We start from the raw sequence: 17,376 nt of genomic DNA, 5'->3' as shown, positions 1-17,376 counted from the left end.
ACCCGAACCTTTTTGGGCCAAAGGTGAAATGCTTATCAAGTGAGGTTCACTTCCAACTTAGCAAGTGTGAGATTTCCTTGTGGTAACACACGGGCACGACCTTTAACATTATAAGGTTATATTTTATTTATTTGAATTTCCATCACACATGCCATGCACATCCCTATGGGCTCACAACCAACAAGCCATTTGCCAGTAGAGATGAGTCCATTCTTAACACATTGCCTAGATCATGCTTGTCAAACATGTGCCACTTAACACATCAAATGAACTAGCACTCCGCGCAACATGGGTCGTTAGGGCACTTGTAAAGTGATGGATGTTTAACCTCTCTCTCTCTCTCTCTCTCTCTCTCTCTCTCTCTCTCTCTCTCAAAATACACATTTCCCACTAACTTTTTCTTACTGCCTTATAGCTTGCTTCTTGTAATACACACACACATATATATACATGTGTGTGTGTGTGTGAACTTGAAGCTTATGTGTAATATAAAATAGATACACAAATCAAATTTGTGTTATGATGTGTGTGCGCGCACACATGTGTGCAATTCATGTTGGCTCAACAAAAGGTATGGATATTAGGTGCACTTTAAAACAACTCATAAAAATGTATATGTTGTTTATATAAAGAGAATTCTCTCCTCCTCTCTAGAATATGTGATTGGCAAGCCTTAAGCAAAGATTAAATAAAGTTTTGTTTGAATTATAAAGCTAAGGAAGTAAATGACCTAAACATCTATGATATCTCTTATGCCCATTAAAGAAGTTATTGTAGCACATTATTAGCAAATGCAATATGCAGCCCGTATATCCATATTCAAAAAGTCTCTAATTCCTCTGAGATCATGATGATACTTCACAATGTTGTCTTCATTAGATGCTTACACCACATAAGCGATCCTAGACACTCGTGCTTTTGCATGAGAAATAGAATGTCAATGGCCTATGCTTTCTTTTCAATTTTTTGAGCCTTCATTTATATCAACCATAATAAATAACTAATACCCTTTAATGGATGGGAAAGTGGTGTAGTAAAATTTGCTTGAGATTGACCTTAGACTTCATGCTTGTCATGGCACGACTTTGGGCTAGTTTCTCTCTTTCACCTGCAACACATGGCTTTCAACAGCATGAGCAATGCCTATGCCGCTATGTTGGCCACTAGCCATGGATGACATAGCTCTGTGTGTCATTGCATCTCCATTGTTGATGCACTATAAGCAATTATGTGGCTGTAAGCAACTACAAGGCAATGCCACATGGGGAGGATGTTGATGTACTTGACATTGACGACATTATGTGTGGATTTGCACGTGTTCTTGCACATTAGGGCAATACGCCACTTAGGTAGGATCCCAACATTGTAGAAGGTGGTGTTGGCTTTGTGTAGGGTGGCCAATCAAGCAACACCAATGATTGCAAGACAACCACTATGTCTCCAAGTTTTTCAACTACAATCACCTACACCTGAAGCTAGTCACAATTCTCTCTCTCTCTCTCTCTCTCTCTCTCTCTCTCTCTCTCTCTCTCTCTCTCTCTCTCTCTCTCTCTCTCTCTCTCTCTCTCTCTCTCTCTCTCTCTCTCTCTCTCTCTCTCATTGTTGTCCTCTTCCACTTCTTCTTCCTCCTCTTCCTTCATTGCCCCCCTATCCCACCTCACCTCAACTATGGATGCTTGAACCACTACATAAGCCTTGTCCAGCTTCTCCTTCCCTTGCATAGCCTACTAATAAGCCAGTCCAACATCTACTCTGCTAGCTTTTCCTCATTAGACCTGTAATGAAGCAAATTAGCCACATTAGTTCACTTATCTTTACCAAAATAAACCATGTAAATACCTTAGTCATGATGGTACTATGGTTTACTATAAAAAGGCAAGAAGTGCTAATGTAGGGATCTTTTTTGACACCTACACTAATTTTGAATAGTTTCTTTTCTCTCCTAAAGCTTCTTTTCATGGATTCCATGGAAAACCCTACTCCTACCTTGATTCTATGGCTTCTATCTTGCAAAGGCACTCCATAACAAGCTTCTTTATCAAGTAAGCTTGCCAACAATCACCATTTATGGTGGTTTTGCTTCAATTATAACAACCCTGCCATCAAGGCTGGAATGATTCACATGTACTTAATATAATGGTCTACATTTTAAACAATATCCATTGTAATGAAAGCAAAGCCTCGGGATGCTTTAGAGAGTGCATCAGCAACAACAAGTTGCATTCAAGCACCTTTCCTTCTCATGAGAAGTAATCCTCCATATCTTGCTCTGTTGTTTGAGTAGACAAGCTTGTCACAAAAATATTGTTCCCAGGATTGGCAACATCAAGTAACCCACTAGAACTCCTTGACAAGCTCCGGGACCTCGTCCTAGATTGACCCCTCATCACAGGACTTCCAGAATGTGATCGGTAGACCTTTAAAGTGTACATGAGGAACACCATGATGGTCACCAAGGCTATTGTACACTTGCCATTCATAGGGCGGCCCATAGTTACAACCTTTACTATCACGATGCTTAAATTTCAAGGCCATCTCCACTACCTAGGGACCCGTCTATTCAATTTCTCCATTTAACCTTCGTCCAATATACACTTGTCCAAATCCACCCTTACGCTTTCTTTCCACCTTATACACTGGAGACCCTTTAACTTGAACCCTTTCAGGTATTGGTGCATCAATTTGATCTTCATCGGCTCAATGCACCTTTTCGGCAATTCTACTAGCACTCTCTTCATCCATTTTCCTCTTATTGGAATGGTGAAGAGGAGAAGGTTTTTGAGTGTTAATATCAGGTACAACTTTCTCAAAGTTACAACGATCTGCAGGTTGATTTGGTTGAAACACTAACTTCTTCCTACCGGGAGCTTGTGTAGCCCTAGCTCTCAAGGGTGGTACAACCTTTGCAGTTTGCTTTGTTGTGCAATTATTTGCTTCTGGCTTGGGTAATTCTTTCTGTCATCCATAAGGACAATATAATTAGCCACGTGGATTTGGAAACCCTCATGGACAACAACAACCATATGCTCATTGAACATGGAGCAATGATACTCAAAGGCAAAATTCATTTGGTACAAATACTTATGGGTAGCAACATTATAATGGTCAACCTCATCAATTTGAGAGGGAATACAAGGAGAAGATTACCATTTCTAATTTCAAGGGTGATGATCCATCCCCAACCGAATTAGAAGAATGGTTTGACAAAATTGAAATGTATTACTCTTTGTATCATAGACCAGAAAATGCTAAGGTCAAGTTTGTAGCCCTGCACTTGGAGGGATATGCACACACTTGGTGGCGGTACATGTCAAGGATTGGTCATGAGTTCTTGACATGGGAAGAATTAAAGAGAGCAATGGTCGAAGTATGTGTACCTCCTATTGAAAAAGAGAGGCTGGAAAAGAAGTGGTATGCTCTTGAACAAAGAGGATTATCGGTTAGAGACTATTCTAACCAAATCCTTAACCTTTTTGTGTATGTTGATGGGGTATTCGACAATGCCAACTTGAATAAATACATATTTGGGCTTGAATCTTCTCTATCTTCAGAAGTGGAAGCCATGAAACCTTCCTCCTTACAAGCAACCATACAATTGGTTGAAAGGTATGGTCAAAAGCAAAAGAATTTTCAACCAAGAACACGGCATCATTTTTAGCTAAACTAGTCCACTAGGACAACTGCTAATTTTGGGCAAACAAAGACTGGTTTTCAGCAAGGAGGAAAGCAATCAAATACCTACAACAAAATCCCTTCATTTCCTGCAGTTTATGGTTCAAAATAGGGCACTAATTCCAGGTTTAATGCTGAAAATAGATCGGATGGAAAAATGACTAAAATCAATGGGAAAACTTAAGCTCCTTTAGTGCAAGGCAAACATGTTTCCAATGACAAGCTAAGGACATGTATGCAAAGGGACTATGCTTCAAATGTGGAGAGAAATGGTCTCCTGATCATAAGGCAAAATGCAAAGCCAAGAATGTCAAGGTAAGCATGATCTTTGAAGAAGATTCGAATGTTGAAGCAAATAAAGGCAATGCATTTCAGCTTGAGAGCCCATCCACTCTTGAAGAGATGTATGGCCATGAAGAGGACAGCCATGAGGAGTTTTACGATCCCATGGATAGTTTTCCATTTGACCAGGGTGGATATTATATGGATGATCCATGGAATGATATAGATTCCTTGAAGTTATGCTCTATTTCCCATGACGCATGGAATGGTTCCAAAGGGGGTAATACCCTACGCCTTAGAGGCTACATCAATGGAAGAATTGCTCATATTCTTATCATCAGTGGGAGTACTCATAGCTTCATAAACACAAGGTCTCTTGATGGGCTGAAGTTAAGCACTCAAGAATGGCTTCCTCTCTACAAATTCAAGTGGCAAATGGAGCTTGTGAGAACAGTAATTAGATTTGCTCTAATATTCCTATCACTTCATTTCATTATGTACCACTTCAGTGAGTCTTATTGCCTTGGAGGTGGGCCCCATTGATGTGATACTTGGCTGTAATTGGCTAAAGAGTATTGGTAGATTTACCATGGATTTGGAAAGATTGCAAATGGAATTCCAATGGCATAGACAACAAGTTATTCTTCAAGGGATTGAGAAGAAGAAGTTGGAGGAGATCAGCCCCAAGAAGGTTAAGAGGGAAATCAATGCTAAGGTATGTATGTTCACTCTTTGCTTGTCTAAGATTGATGAGGATCAGCCCTCTACACCTCCCAAGGACATGGATACTTTCCTTTGCAAAATGTTGGAAGATAATGATGATCTATTTCAACATCCCTCTTCTCTTCCTCCCAATCATGAAGTGGATCATCTCATTGACTTGCTTCCAAATACCAAGCCTATCGGTAAGCCTCCATATTGTCTCTAAAAGGTGGAGAGAGAAAAAGTTGAGCACCAAGTAAAGGAATTACTTGAGATGGGTCTCATACAACCAAGTCAATCTCCATTTGCTTCTCCCATTCTCTCGGTGAAGAAGAAGAATGGATCATTCCGCATGTGTATAGGTTATTGTGATTTGAGTAAGACCTCAATCAAGAATAGGTATCCAATACCAAGAATAGATGATCTCTTGGATGAGTTAAAGGATGCCTAAGTCTTTTCAAAGATCGATTTGTGATTGGGATACCACCAAATATGTATGAAGGAGGGAGATGAATACAAAACAACTTTTAGGATTGAAAGGGGACTGTATCATATTATTATTATGGCCTGTGGTCTTTCAAACGCTTGAACCACATTTCAAGCATTGACGAATAAAATACTTTGACCACTCTTGTTTAAGGCATTTTTAATATATATTAAGAGTAAAGAAGAGCATTTACAACATGTTAAAGAGGTGTTTGACATCTTGAGGAAGCACAAATTGTTTGCCAAATCATCTAAATGCACATTCATGACCAAAGAAGTGGAGTATTTGGGGCATATTGTTGGGAAAAATGGTATCAAGGTTGATCCAAAGAAGGTCCAATGTGTTAAGCATTGGCCACACAGATAAATACCACAACATTGAGGGGTTTTCTTGGCTTATCTTCATTTTACCGAAAGTTCATAAAGAATTATGCGCATGTGGCTACCCCATTGATCAATAGGTTACAGAAAGAAGCTTTCTTTTGGGATGAAATAGTGGCAAAAGCTTCAATGGGCTGAAGCAACTCCTCATTTTGGTACCTATATTGGTCTGCCTTGACTTCTCTAAGGTCTTTAGGATGCTAGTGGAAGAGGATTGGGGCCTATTTTAGCCCAAGAATATGGTGTCATAGCCTATGAAAGTAGGAAATTTGATGAAAAAGAAAGGCAAATACATGTATATGAGCAAGAGATGTTGGCTATATTACATGCAGTGAAAAAGTGGCATCATTATCTTTATGGGAGTCAATTTAAGGTAGATCATATGGTGTTGAAATACTTTCTTTCTTAGCCCAGCTTGTCTCCTAAACAAAGAAGATGGTTGGCAACCCTTCAATCTTATGATTTTGAGATTGCATATATGGCTGGAAAAGACAATATAGTGGTAGATGCACTCTCTAGGATCTGGGCTTGCAATGTATCTACCATCTCTACTCTATATATATATATATATATATATATAAGATTGGATAAATGACATACAAAAAAAATATTTGATGAAGAAGCATGCTGCCACAATAATGCAGAAATTATAGCAAGGGGAAAATGAAGAGTACCCAAACTTCAAATGGTATAATGGACTTTTATGGTATAAAGGGAAGGTCTACTTGATCCCTCAAAGTAATTTTAGGCTGAAAGTCCTTCAAGAAATGCATTCTTCAGCCTTGGCTAGTCACATTGGTCTATTTAAGACCTTTAACAAAGTGCATAAGAGTTTTAATTGGAAGGGCTTATGGCAGGATGTGAAGGAGTATGTATCTCATTGTTTGGAATACCAACAAAATAAAGATTCTTCTTTATTACCAGCCAGCCTCCTTCATCCCTTGCCAATTCCACAAGGAAAGTGGATTGATATCTCTATGGATTTCATTACAGGCCTCCCTACCGCAAGGCATGGTTGGAATAGTATCTTTGTTGTTGTGGGTAGACTTGCCAAATCAGCCCATTTTATTCCAACAAAGACGTAGTTTTCAACTAAGCAAGTAGCCGACCAATTCATACAAGAGGTATTCAAGCTACATGAAATGCCTTTGACAGCAACCCTCCCACGAACATAATCAACCACAAAACCAGGGACAAAGCACACAAAATCTATGTGTATGGCAGTGCCATTAATCTCAAAACTGAAAAGAAACCATAAATCTCTTTTTTAATAATGAACCAATTTGTTATCTCCATCATCTTCATCCATAGCTTCAACCATTATTCAATAACAAAAGGGAAAAGAGGAATTTCTGCACAAAAGACAGAGGGGAGAGGAGAGAGAACAAATTTTTGGCACCACCAAAAGGAGAATATGCGATTGGAGAAGAGAGAGGGAAGGGAAAGAGGCACATAACCAATCGTGCACTCCACCCCACCTCTTCCCCAAAAAGCACACCCCTTTGTATTTTTATTATTTCTTTGAAACTTTAAAAACATGGAGCCCCAAGAGGAACACCAAGGAAAAGGGGATTCTACTGCAAGAAAATCTATCTTGTAACATCAACAAGCTTTTATTTTATTCTTTTGATGACCAAAACAAAGAAGACAGTAATTCTTCATGCAAGCATCATAGTAGATATCTCCCACGGATTTGATAGAATCAACCATAATCTTCAACATCTTCATAGAATCCATCAATAGAATAAGGAAGAACATAAAGGAATACACCATTTTTGAATGGAAATCAATCACATAATATTCATCTTCAATGTCTTCATAGTTTTCTCTCTCAATCTCTCATATACAGATGCATTGTTTTGATAGAATTGGCTCTCTCTCTTGCTCTCTCTCTCTCTCTCTCTCTCTCTCTCTCTCTCTCTCTCTCTCTCTCTCTCTCTCTCTCTCTCTCTCTCTCTCTCTCTCTCTCAATAATACATCATCTCCTCACTACAATGCTCACTAATGACTCTCAATAATCCTTCTTAGGTCGTGGATACACCTCCCAAGAGGTATGTTTGATGCGAAAGGCACTAGAGCCACTACAGTGTCTCTTCATAGCTCACTACCGTCACTGTCTCTCCAGTCTTCTCTTCAATCTTCAGTAGTTGCTTCTTCCATTTTTTTTAGCTATTTTGAACTTAGATTCATCCTTTTCAAAAGTTAGAAAACTTTTTCAAAGTCACACATACATTCTACAGAATACTTACAGAAGATCTACAGAACAGAATAGAACAGGAACAGAGTAGAGACAGAATAGAGACAGAGGCTCTACAAAAGGTTTATAGAGGGTTACAGAAGGTCATCAGAGAATAGCAAATCCTCATAACTCATACTAAAACCATTCCAAACTATCAAAAAACTATTCATTAAGCTTTCAAAAGATTTCAACCTTCATCAATCATCAATCCATGCTTCATACAGAAGAAAATCAAAACAAAACAGAAGCTATACAGAAGGTATCAGAACCAATCAGAACCTTAATAGAACCTATCAGAGCGTCACAAAGCCTCATATTTCTACTAAAAATCATCATGAGCGTCCAAAACATAATCAATATCATCCAAAATGCTCTCAAACACTTTCATTAACAACCATATATCACTCTAAATCCATCAAAAATCAATCATTCAGACCTCAAAAACAACAAAAATAAGTAAAAAATTCAGTCTTTTTTCACTCTCAATAGCCTTTGAGGATTGTGTTAGATAGAGATACTAGATTCATAGAAAATTTTTAGAAGAGATTGTTTACTTCCATGGGCACTACTCTCACTCCAAGTATCGCTTATCACCCTCAAACCGATGGCCAAACCAAGAGGGTTAACCATTGGGTAGAAGTCTACTTGAGAAAATTTTGTCATGACACTCAATCCTCTTGGGATAGTTGGTTACATCTTGCTAGATTTTGTTACAACAATACATATCATATGAGTATTGGGATGGCTCCATTATTTGAGGCACTCTATGGATACAAGGTTCAAATTCCTTCAGCCATATTTCTTGAAGAGGTAAATCCACAAGCAAAGGATGAGCTAGAAAGGATGGAGATGCTTATGAAGCAATGTAAAGAGAATATAAGGAAGGCACAAGATATCATGAAATCCTACGTTGATGATAGGAGGAGGCACATAGAATTTGATGCTGAAGATTGGGTCCTTTTGAAAGCTCCCAAGTCTCATTATGCTTCCCTCAAAGGAGGGCACAACAAGTTGGCTCACAGGTTTTATGGCCCATACTTGGTGCTAGAAAGGATTGGAGAGCTTGCATATAAGCTCCAATTACCTTCTACTACCCACATACATAATGTCTTTCATGTATCACAATTGAAGAAATATGTTAGGCTAGATATACATGTTATTGAAGAGCTTCCACCACTTGATGAAGAAGGGCTTATTCTCTATGAACTTGAGAAAATGATTGGAAAGCGTAAGAAGGTTCTTAGGAACTGAACACTTACTAAATTTCTCATCAAATGGAAGGGGCTACCTACGGAAGAGTCCACTTGGCAACCCTCTTCATATTTGGATGCTTTCCCATGGCTCTTATAGGAAGAATTATGGCAGTTTATGCAGGAACAACTTGCTGTATAAAGATACTGTCATGAATTAAATTGCCTTAATTGTTGAGAAACACGGACCTAGAACTAGATCGGCTATGGTGGATGTAAGTCAAACACACGATACATTGTCAGAATGAGAAATTGTAACCCAAGTGAATTAGGTTTCAAGATAGATTAGCTTGGGCTCATAAACACAATCTTGAGTGACTCAAATTGATAGTACCATTACATTGAAATGAGTGTCAAGTACATGCCTTTGTAGCTTTTTGGATAGTACCACTTTTTCTCTCTGTGCTTATGGGATTTTAGACATCTCTTCCTAGAGCATACATCAATGTCTCTCTCTCATACAAAGCCACTTATGGGCAAGCCTCTTTTGGGCACACATCTAGCCTCTACGAGCATTCATGTTAAGCATCATTTGCTATTCTCAACACCCCCTCTCAAATAATGAATCTCTACCCTTGCTGGCTTTTGCCCCCCCTTCATGATGACATGGCCTGGGAGACTAGCTCTTTGGCAGCCTAGTCAAGTTAAGGCTTGAAACTTTACATTTTTAGTAGGGTTTGTTACATCCACTATGAGAACCAGATCCACTACGAGAGGATTTTTGCTATCGGCAAACTGATAATATTTTCTTCATCTTCTTAATGCTTCTTTCGCACTCTTTGGTGCAGTCTTTAATCTTCTTGGACTCCTTCTTGGTCTTCATGCTCTTTGCCTTTGTTGTGATTCTTGTCCCTTTGTTGACGCATGGTACTTCTTCTTTTTTACTTTATGCCTTTACAAATGAACACACTGATGGGTACATGGGCTTGGTTTGACAAACTCTCATACATTGAAGTTTGGGATACATGAATTTTTTGGATTTTAATGAATAGACAATCATTGAAAGGGCTTGACATGGCAATGGATTTTTGGAGAAGTGCAGGTGTGAATAAGTAAGTGTGGGAGAGAAAGGATGGGTTGGTGTGAATGGACTTTAAGGACTAGGGTTTTTAACCCTAGTATTAGCTTTTTTTTAAAAACAAAATGGAGAATAATGTAATGTAGAGCTACAGGCACGATGAGTTGTTTTTCCTTTGTTTGATTTCATCTTTGTGCTTCAAAAAGTGCACCTAACCGACACCCCTCTCCTTCCACTGATTCCCATCCTTGTCAAATCGATAGAACTTTGCTTTCAGGTCAATCAAGGCATCTTCATTCTCCTCCCTAGTGCTTACATCGATGGTATTGAGCTTGATGATGGGAGCCATCCTCAGCACCTATGTCTTCTTCCTTGCCAGAAGGCTTGGCATCTTCAGCTTCCTCTGTTGCCGTAGCTGTAACAGGGGTGGTGGCCACCTCCTCCACTGGCTCTTTGTCGCTTTTAACCATTGCGATCACTGGTTGCAAACTTGTCTCCAATTAGTTGTGCATTCCTTCCTGGAAGCTCCTCAAGATGCACTTTAAACAGCTCCTCGATTGCACTAGACGCTTCCTCCCCCAGAGTTGGTGGGTGATTGCCATCTTAAGTTCATCCAAGTAAGCAACACCATACGTTGAGAGACTACAAGCATACGAGCTTGTGCATATTCCTTTGGTTTTTCCTTTCAAGTGATGGTCGAAGCAGCTCTGCCTCTACTACTACCGGCTTGGTTCCAAGATACATTGTCAGAATGAGAAATTGTAACTCAAGTGAATTAGGTTCCAAGATAGATTAGCTTGGACTCATAAACACAATCTTGAGTGACTCAAATTGATAGTACCATTACATTGAAATGAGTGTCAAGTATGTCATGCCTTTATAGCTTTTTGGATAGTACCACTTTTCCTCTCTGTGCTAATGGGATTTTAGACATTTATTCCTAGAGCATACATCATTGTCTCTCTCTCATACAAAGCCACTCATGGACAAGCCTCTTTTGGGCACACATCTAGCCTCTACGGGCATTCATGTTAAGCATCATTTGCTATTCTCAACATTAATGACATCAAAAGTGGTTTTAATGGTATGGGTTAATGCCTTGGGTTGTGCGCTTCATTTTTATACCTTAAACACTCAATTTGGATACTCTAGTCAAAAGTTATGGCAGTTTTACGAATTTAGCCTTGTTTGGACATCAAGTAATCATTTCACAGTTTTAGATTCATTATGATATTTCTTCATGAAAAGTGCTTCCACATGCTTATGGATCTTCATTGACATAATCTACTTCATTAATGACTTGTTTATCACCCCATTATCTTCAGTTTTGAGCACAAAACCATCTTTTGGGAAGGGATGGTTTGTAATGAAGCAAATTAGCCACATTAGTTCACTTACCTTTAGCAAAATAAACCATGTAAATGTCTTAGTCATGATTGTACTAGGGTTTTACTATAAAAAGGCAAGAAGTGCCTATGTAGGGATCTTTTTTTGACACTTATACTAATTTTGGGAGATCTCTTATCCATCACCATCTTGGAGTGAGTACCAAGCTTTGCTTCTTGTATCTTGATTTCAACTTCCATGGCTATGTTGTGCTATGGTATAATGGAAGTTATCTATGGCATGGGCATGATTGAAGCATTTCATGTTATTTCTTGTTATTTTCTTAGCTCAGTTCATTAGTTTTCTTGTTGATTTCCATGGTAGAATAGGCCTTCTTTACAAGACCAGCTACATCTGGCAGAGCTCGTCCATAGCCTCTTCTTCCATGAATCAACTCCAATGTCGAATTCTTCACTTCCTTCCTCTAGCAATTCCTAAACTCCACATAGATCACCATTCTTTCAAACATTTCCCACCACATGCTACCCCTAGTAGTTGGGGCAAGGCGACAAATAGAAGCCCTAACTACCATTATAGCCATATGGTTCCTTCATCGGGTTAGAGAGAGACATCTCCTGGAGCACAATGAAAAATGAGAGAGAGAGAGAGAGAGAGAGAGAGAGAGAGAGAGAGAGAGAGAGAGAGAGAGAGAGAGAGAGAGAGAGAGAGAGAGAGAGAGAGAGAGAGAGAGAGAGAGAGAGAGAGAGAGAGAGAGAGAGAGAGAGAGAGAGACCTCCACCTTCACATAAGTCAAGCAAGGGATACAACTTGTCACCCATCCTTGCTGTTATGTTCTTCTCTCTCTCTCTCTCTCTCTCTCTCTCTCTCATCTTTGTGCTACCCAAGCTAGTGAGCGAGAGGTCAAAAGAGTGTAGATGGGAGACAATGATGGAAATCCCTTAGCTATAGGGGCCATGCCTCTCTCTCTCTCTCTCTCTCTCTAATGGAGGGCAATCATCACTGGGCATGTAAATGGAAGGACTTGGTAGATGAGTGTAACAACCACAAGAAAATATAGCATGGATGGACATGCGAGTTCTCTCTCTCCTTGATAGCTATATTTACATCTGCTTGAAGTACTCTCTCTCTTTCTATCTTAGTGTGTAGTAGGAGGGCACTCACAGCAACAATGGGATGAGGGAAGCGAGTTGTGCCTCTCTTCTAAAAATAAGACTTTTTTCTCTTCCAAAGCAATGCTAACCATCTCTATTTGTGTGTGCATAAGCCATCAAGTGAATGGGTGGAGTGGGAAAATAGAAGCACCAATGGCAAACAATCATGCTTGTGGTGGATAGATTGCATGTGGGCAATGTGTGGATGGGCTAGTGGAAGACAATGGCACCTCCAGTTGACCAAAATTGTGGCTCACAGAGGATGGACAACAGGCAGGGGGAGATGAACATCATAGATGCAGGTGATCGATGGAGGAAGCAGGTAGTGGAAGTGTGGGCAACATGCGGCAATAGAAGCGTGGACAGTTATGACACATTGGAAGAGAGAGAGAGAGAGAGAGAGAGAGAGAGAGAGAGAGAGAGAGAGAGAGAGAGAGAGAGAGAGAGAGAGAATAAAGAACCACTACAAGATATAGGCCTTATACCGACGTTAAAAGCGATGAAAATGCAAATAACAAAATTTGCCCCCATCGTCGCAAAAAGCGTCGTTATTGGCGACGCCATAGAACAATTGGTATCAGCGTCACTATCAGCGCTGGTATTGGCGTCGATATCAGATACCAACGCTGATAGCGACGGTTTGTGATGAAAATAACGACGCCAATAACTACACGAGCAGTAAAATTTGCGACGCTAATAGTGACGGTAACAAGGATTTTTTTTTTTGGTACAAAATAGTTTCTGCACTGTACAATGTGCTTGCAAAGAAAAACAATCTTGCCTAGCGATCTAGTACTTGGCGATCCACGTCTCCATAGAGGCATGGTGCAACATACAAAAGCGATACACCTTCTCCTCCATTGAGGCATCCATTCTTTTTTCTACCCCATTTCCAACCGCCACATCTCCAGTCAGTCTATCATCGTCCTTCAGCGACCATAGCTTTTCATTGTCTGGATCCATCGTTGGTAGCCATTGTGAAATATGCACTAGCGCCTCAGACACCAACCAACCTTCAGCCATGCTACCTTCTGGCCGAGCTCGTTGTCGCACAAAGCCTTTCAGGGTTTTCATGAAGCGCTCCAAGAAGAACATCCATCGCGTATGGATAGGTCCAGCAATCTCCACTTCATCTACAAGATGCACAAGAAGGTGGATTTGTATCGTAAACATGCTGGTGGGCAGGTATTTCTCAAAGAGACAGACCGTCTCCACTGCTCCTCGTCTCGCGGATTCAATAGAGGACGTCTTAATCTCCTTCTGTGAGATCCATTGCACCAAAGTCGACAACCTGTAAATGGCCCCGCGTATTTCTGGAGTAAGACATCCTGGAGCCCCAAGAGGAACACCAAGGAAAAGGGAATTCTCTTGCAAGAAAATCTATCTTGTAACATCAACAAGCTTTTATTTCATTCTTTTGATCATCAAAACAAAGAAAACACCAATTCTTCACGCAGCATCATAGTAGATTTCTCCCACGGATTTGATAGAATCAACCATATTCTCCAACATCTTCACAAAATCCATCAATAGAACAAAGAACACAAAGGAATACACCATCTTTGAATGGAAATACATCACATAGTATTCATCTTCAATGTCTTCATAGTCTTCTCTCTCAATCTCTTATATACAATCACACTGTTTTGATAGATTTGACTATCTCTGACTCTCTCTCTCTCTCTCCATCAATAGTACATCATCTCCTCACTACAATGCTCTCATAATAACCCTCAATAATCCTTCTTAGGTCGTGGATGCACCTCACAAGAGGTATGTCTGATGTGAAGAGGCACCAGAGCCACTACAGTGACTCTTCATAGCTCACCACTATCACTTCACTCCAGTCTTTACTTGAGTCTTTAGCAGCTACTTCTTTGACTTCTTTTAGCTCTTTTGCACTTGTATTCACCTCTTTCCAAGGCTAGAAAACTTTCCCAAGCTACACTCTCATCCAACATAACACATACAAAGGCATATAGAAGCATACAGAAGGTCTACAGAGGCTCACAGAAGCTCAACAGAGAGTTACAGAAAGTCAACAGAAAGCATCAGAACCACATAACTCATACCAAAACCATTCCAAACCATAAAAAATCACTCAATAAGCTTTCAAACAATCTCAAACCCTATCAATCAATACTCCATCCTTCCATACAGAGAGAAAACAGAACAAAACAAAAGCTCAACAGAAGCTATCAAGACCAAACAGAACATATCAGAACATCAACAGAACTTCACATCTCTACTAATAAACATCATGAGCTTAATAAAACCATTCCAACCTATCCAAAACACTCTCAAGCCACTTCCAAACCAATCAATCATCTCATAAAATCAACCATTCAGCTCTCAAAAACAATAAAAATCAGCAAAAAAATAGGTCATTTCAACACTCAACATATCCCCACACCTAATAAGGAAGCGTCCTCGCGACCCAGGAAAAAGAGAATACAAGTTCATTCAAGAGCTCAACTTTAATCTTCAATAAATCTTCAAAAACAGTCCATCCAACCACGACCCCAACTTTTAACCTGTATCTAATATAAAGAATACAACGAAAGGAAAACCCTTTATACATTAACACTTCTTATCAAACTGGAAATCACAACAAACTTGTAAAGGATATAAGAGATTTCTTCTTCTGCATCAGTATCTTCAACTATCCAACCAGCAACACCATCACCGCAATTCTCCAAAAATGTAGCTCGTACGAAAGCAAATCGAATAGGCAACCACCACGATCTTATCACATAAATTAACCCACAACACAAACACTACACACAACACAACCATCTGAATGACTCCTCCAAAAAGAGAGATTTATCATTAAAAATCATCCACAATACATTGCAAAGGTATCAATGGAGATGATTCCTTTTGAAGGCTTGATGATTTCGAAAACGATCCATGGACAAGGATTCATCTACAAATGTCTTGTGAGGATTCTGAAAGAATTGAAGGCAACACATCCTTTCCAATAAGACAAGGTATCTGCTAGGCAAACAGAGGGCATGAAAGTACAAGACATCCAGTTTTGCTGGGAATCAATGCTCACATTGACATTCATGCACAACTTTGGAATAGGTTTTGAATCATTATGAGAATGCCTATGCATATACGCCAGGTACCAAGTAAAATGAGCAGTTAAGCGCACAGAAGGATCTGCAGACTGAGAATACTGCTGAGCAAAATGCAGATAATTCTGATAAGCCTGACTAGCACTTATCCATTCTCCTGGGATCAATGACCAATTGATTTGAGGCCCAGTAAGGGAATCATTTGAACTCCAGCCTCTTCTTCGAAGAATCTTCTGATCAAAACCTTGATACCCACTAACCAACTGAGGAGGATTAGGAATAGAAGTGTTAGGAGACGGAAGAGGGACTAATGAAAGAGGATGAAGCGATGGATAGGCAAAATCATAAAATGAAGAATGGGTTAAAGATGGATTTGTTGAAAATTGAGGAGATTCGATTAAGAAAGGCGTTAAAAGATAAGCAGGAAAAGTTGATAGAATGTCAGGAGATGGGGAAGGACAAGGATCAGGAGGTAGAAAAACTCAATCTTCGATAAAAGAACAATGGGTAAATATAGGAATTTGAGGAGATCCTTGAGGTTGGAAAAGAAGGGGTAAAATGACCTTTGGGTTAGATTGAAAAAGGGAAATATAAGCATCATACCTATGAGCCATTTGTTGATAATGAGTTAGGCATGGTAAGGACAAAAGCTGATCTACGATGATAGGCTTCAAAGAAAGAAGTATCAAATGGAGGTTGGTTGGAAAGATAGGCTAAAAGATCCACCCTCAGTTGGTTAATGTTCTGGGCATGAGCTGAAGCTTTGCCCTGATGGTGATTCAAAATGACAGCATCAACCATAGTGTGCCATGAAAACTCAGGACACTCAGCCACCTTTGAAGAATATCCCTGGAACATCTCATCAATCCTCAACTCCAAATGTCGGACATACAAAGAAGCTTGCAATACCACATCTCCGATATACCAAGCCAGATCTTCATCATCTGGAATCATTAAATCACCCCTCAAATACATATAGGACAGAAGCATCGTATCTGGAGTAACAGAGTCTTCAAAAACCATCCTCACTACTTCTATCAGCAAATCAGATGACCAGGCCCCACTCCATCCATCCTCTGGAATAGGTAAATCCAACGTGGAAAGTTTTATATAGAAGGTCAACTTCTGTTGTTGATCATGGATAAAAAAGGAATGATCTGGTGGACCATATTCTTGATACTGCTCAAAAGAAGACCATAATAAATCCATGCGAGATTGCAATCTTTCCACCTTGGCCTGAAATAAGGGACATAATGTAGCCTGTTCTGAAGAGCTGCCAAGTCTGCAGGGGATAAAAGAGAAACTAGTTGCACAGGACTCTGTGTATTAGACCGAGACTAAGCCAATTGATCTTTGAGTTGCTGGATTTGAGCATTGCTCTGGTCTAAGATAGCTGTGGTGGATTTAAACTTCTCTGCTTGGGCAGCTATCACCTCCTTCATCTTTTGACTCTCCTTCTGTAACTTATCCATTTCCTCTGTTATAGCAACCACTTGAGACCTAGCTTCTGCCAACTCAGCTTTCAACTTAGAGATTTCAGCTTTCTGAGTATTCATGAGTTTACTTTGCTGCTCCATTTGCGTACAAAGATCAGAGAATTTCTCCTAAGTAGAGGCTAACTCAGTATTGGTCTTATTCAGTTCCTCCTTAGACTGCTGAACTTCATCATAAAATGAAGAATATAATTGCTAGATACAGGTAGTCATCATCGAAAGTTCAATAGAACTCTGGATATCCTTGCACAGAAACTGAATAGCATCTCCTGTTA

Source organism: Lygodium microphyllum, chromosome 1, assembly GCF_053477565.2.
Source record: "Lygodium microphyllum isolate KBCC chromosome 1, Lygodium_microphyllum_v1.1.10, whole genome shotgun sequence".
In the NCBI taxonomy this organism is placed as follows: domain Eukaryota; kingdom Viridiplantae; phylum Streptophyta; class Polypodiopsida; order Schizaeales; family Lygodiaceae; genus Lygodium; species Lygodium microphyllum.
This window is presented reverse-complemented; position numbering follows the sequence as displayed.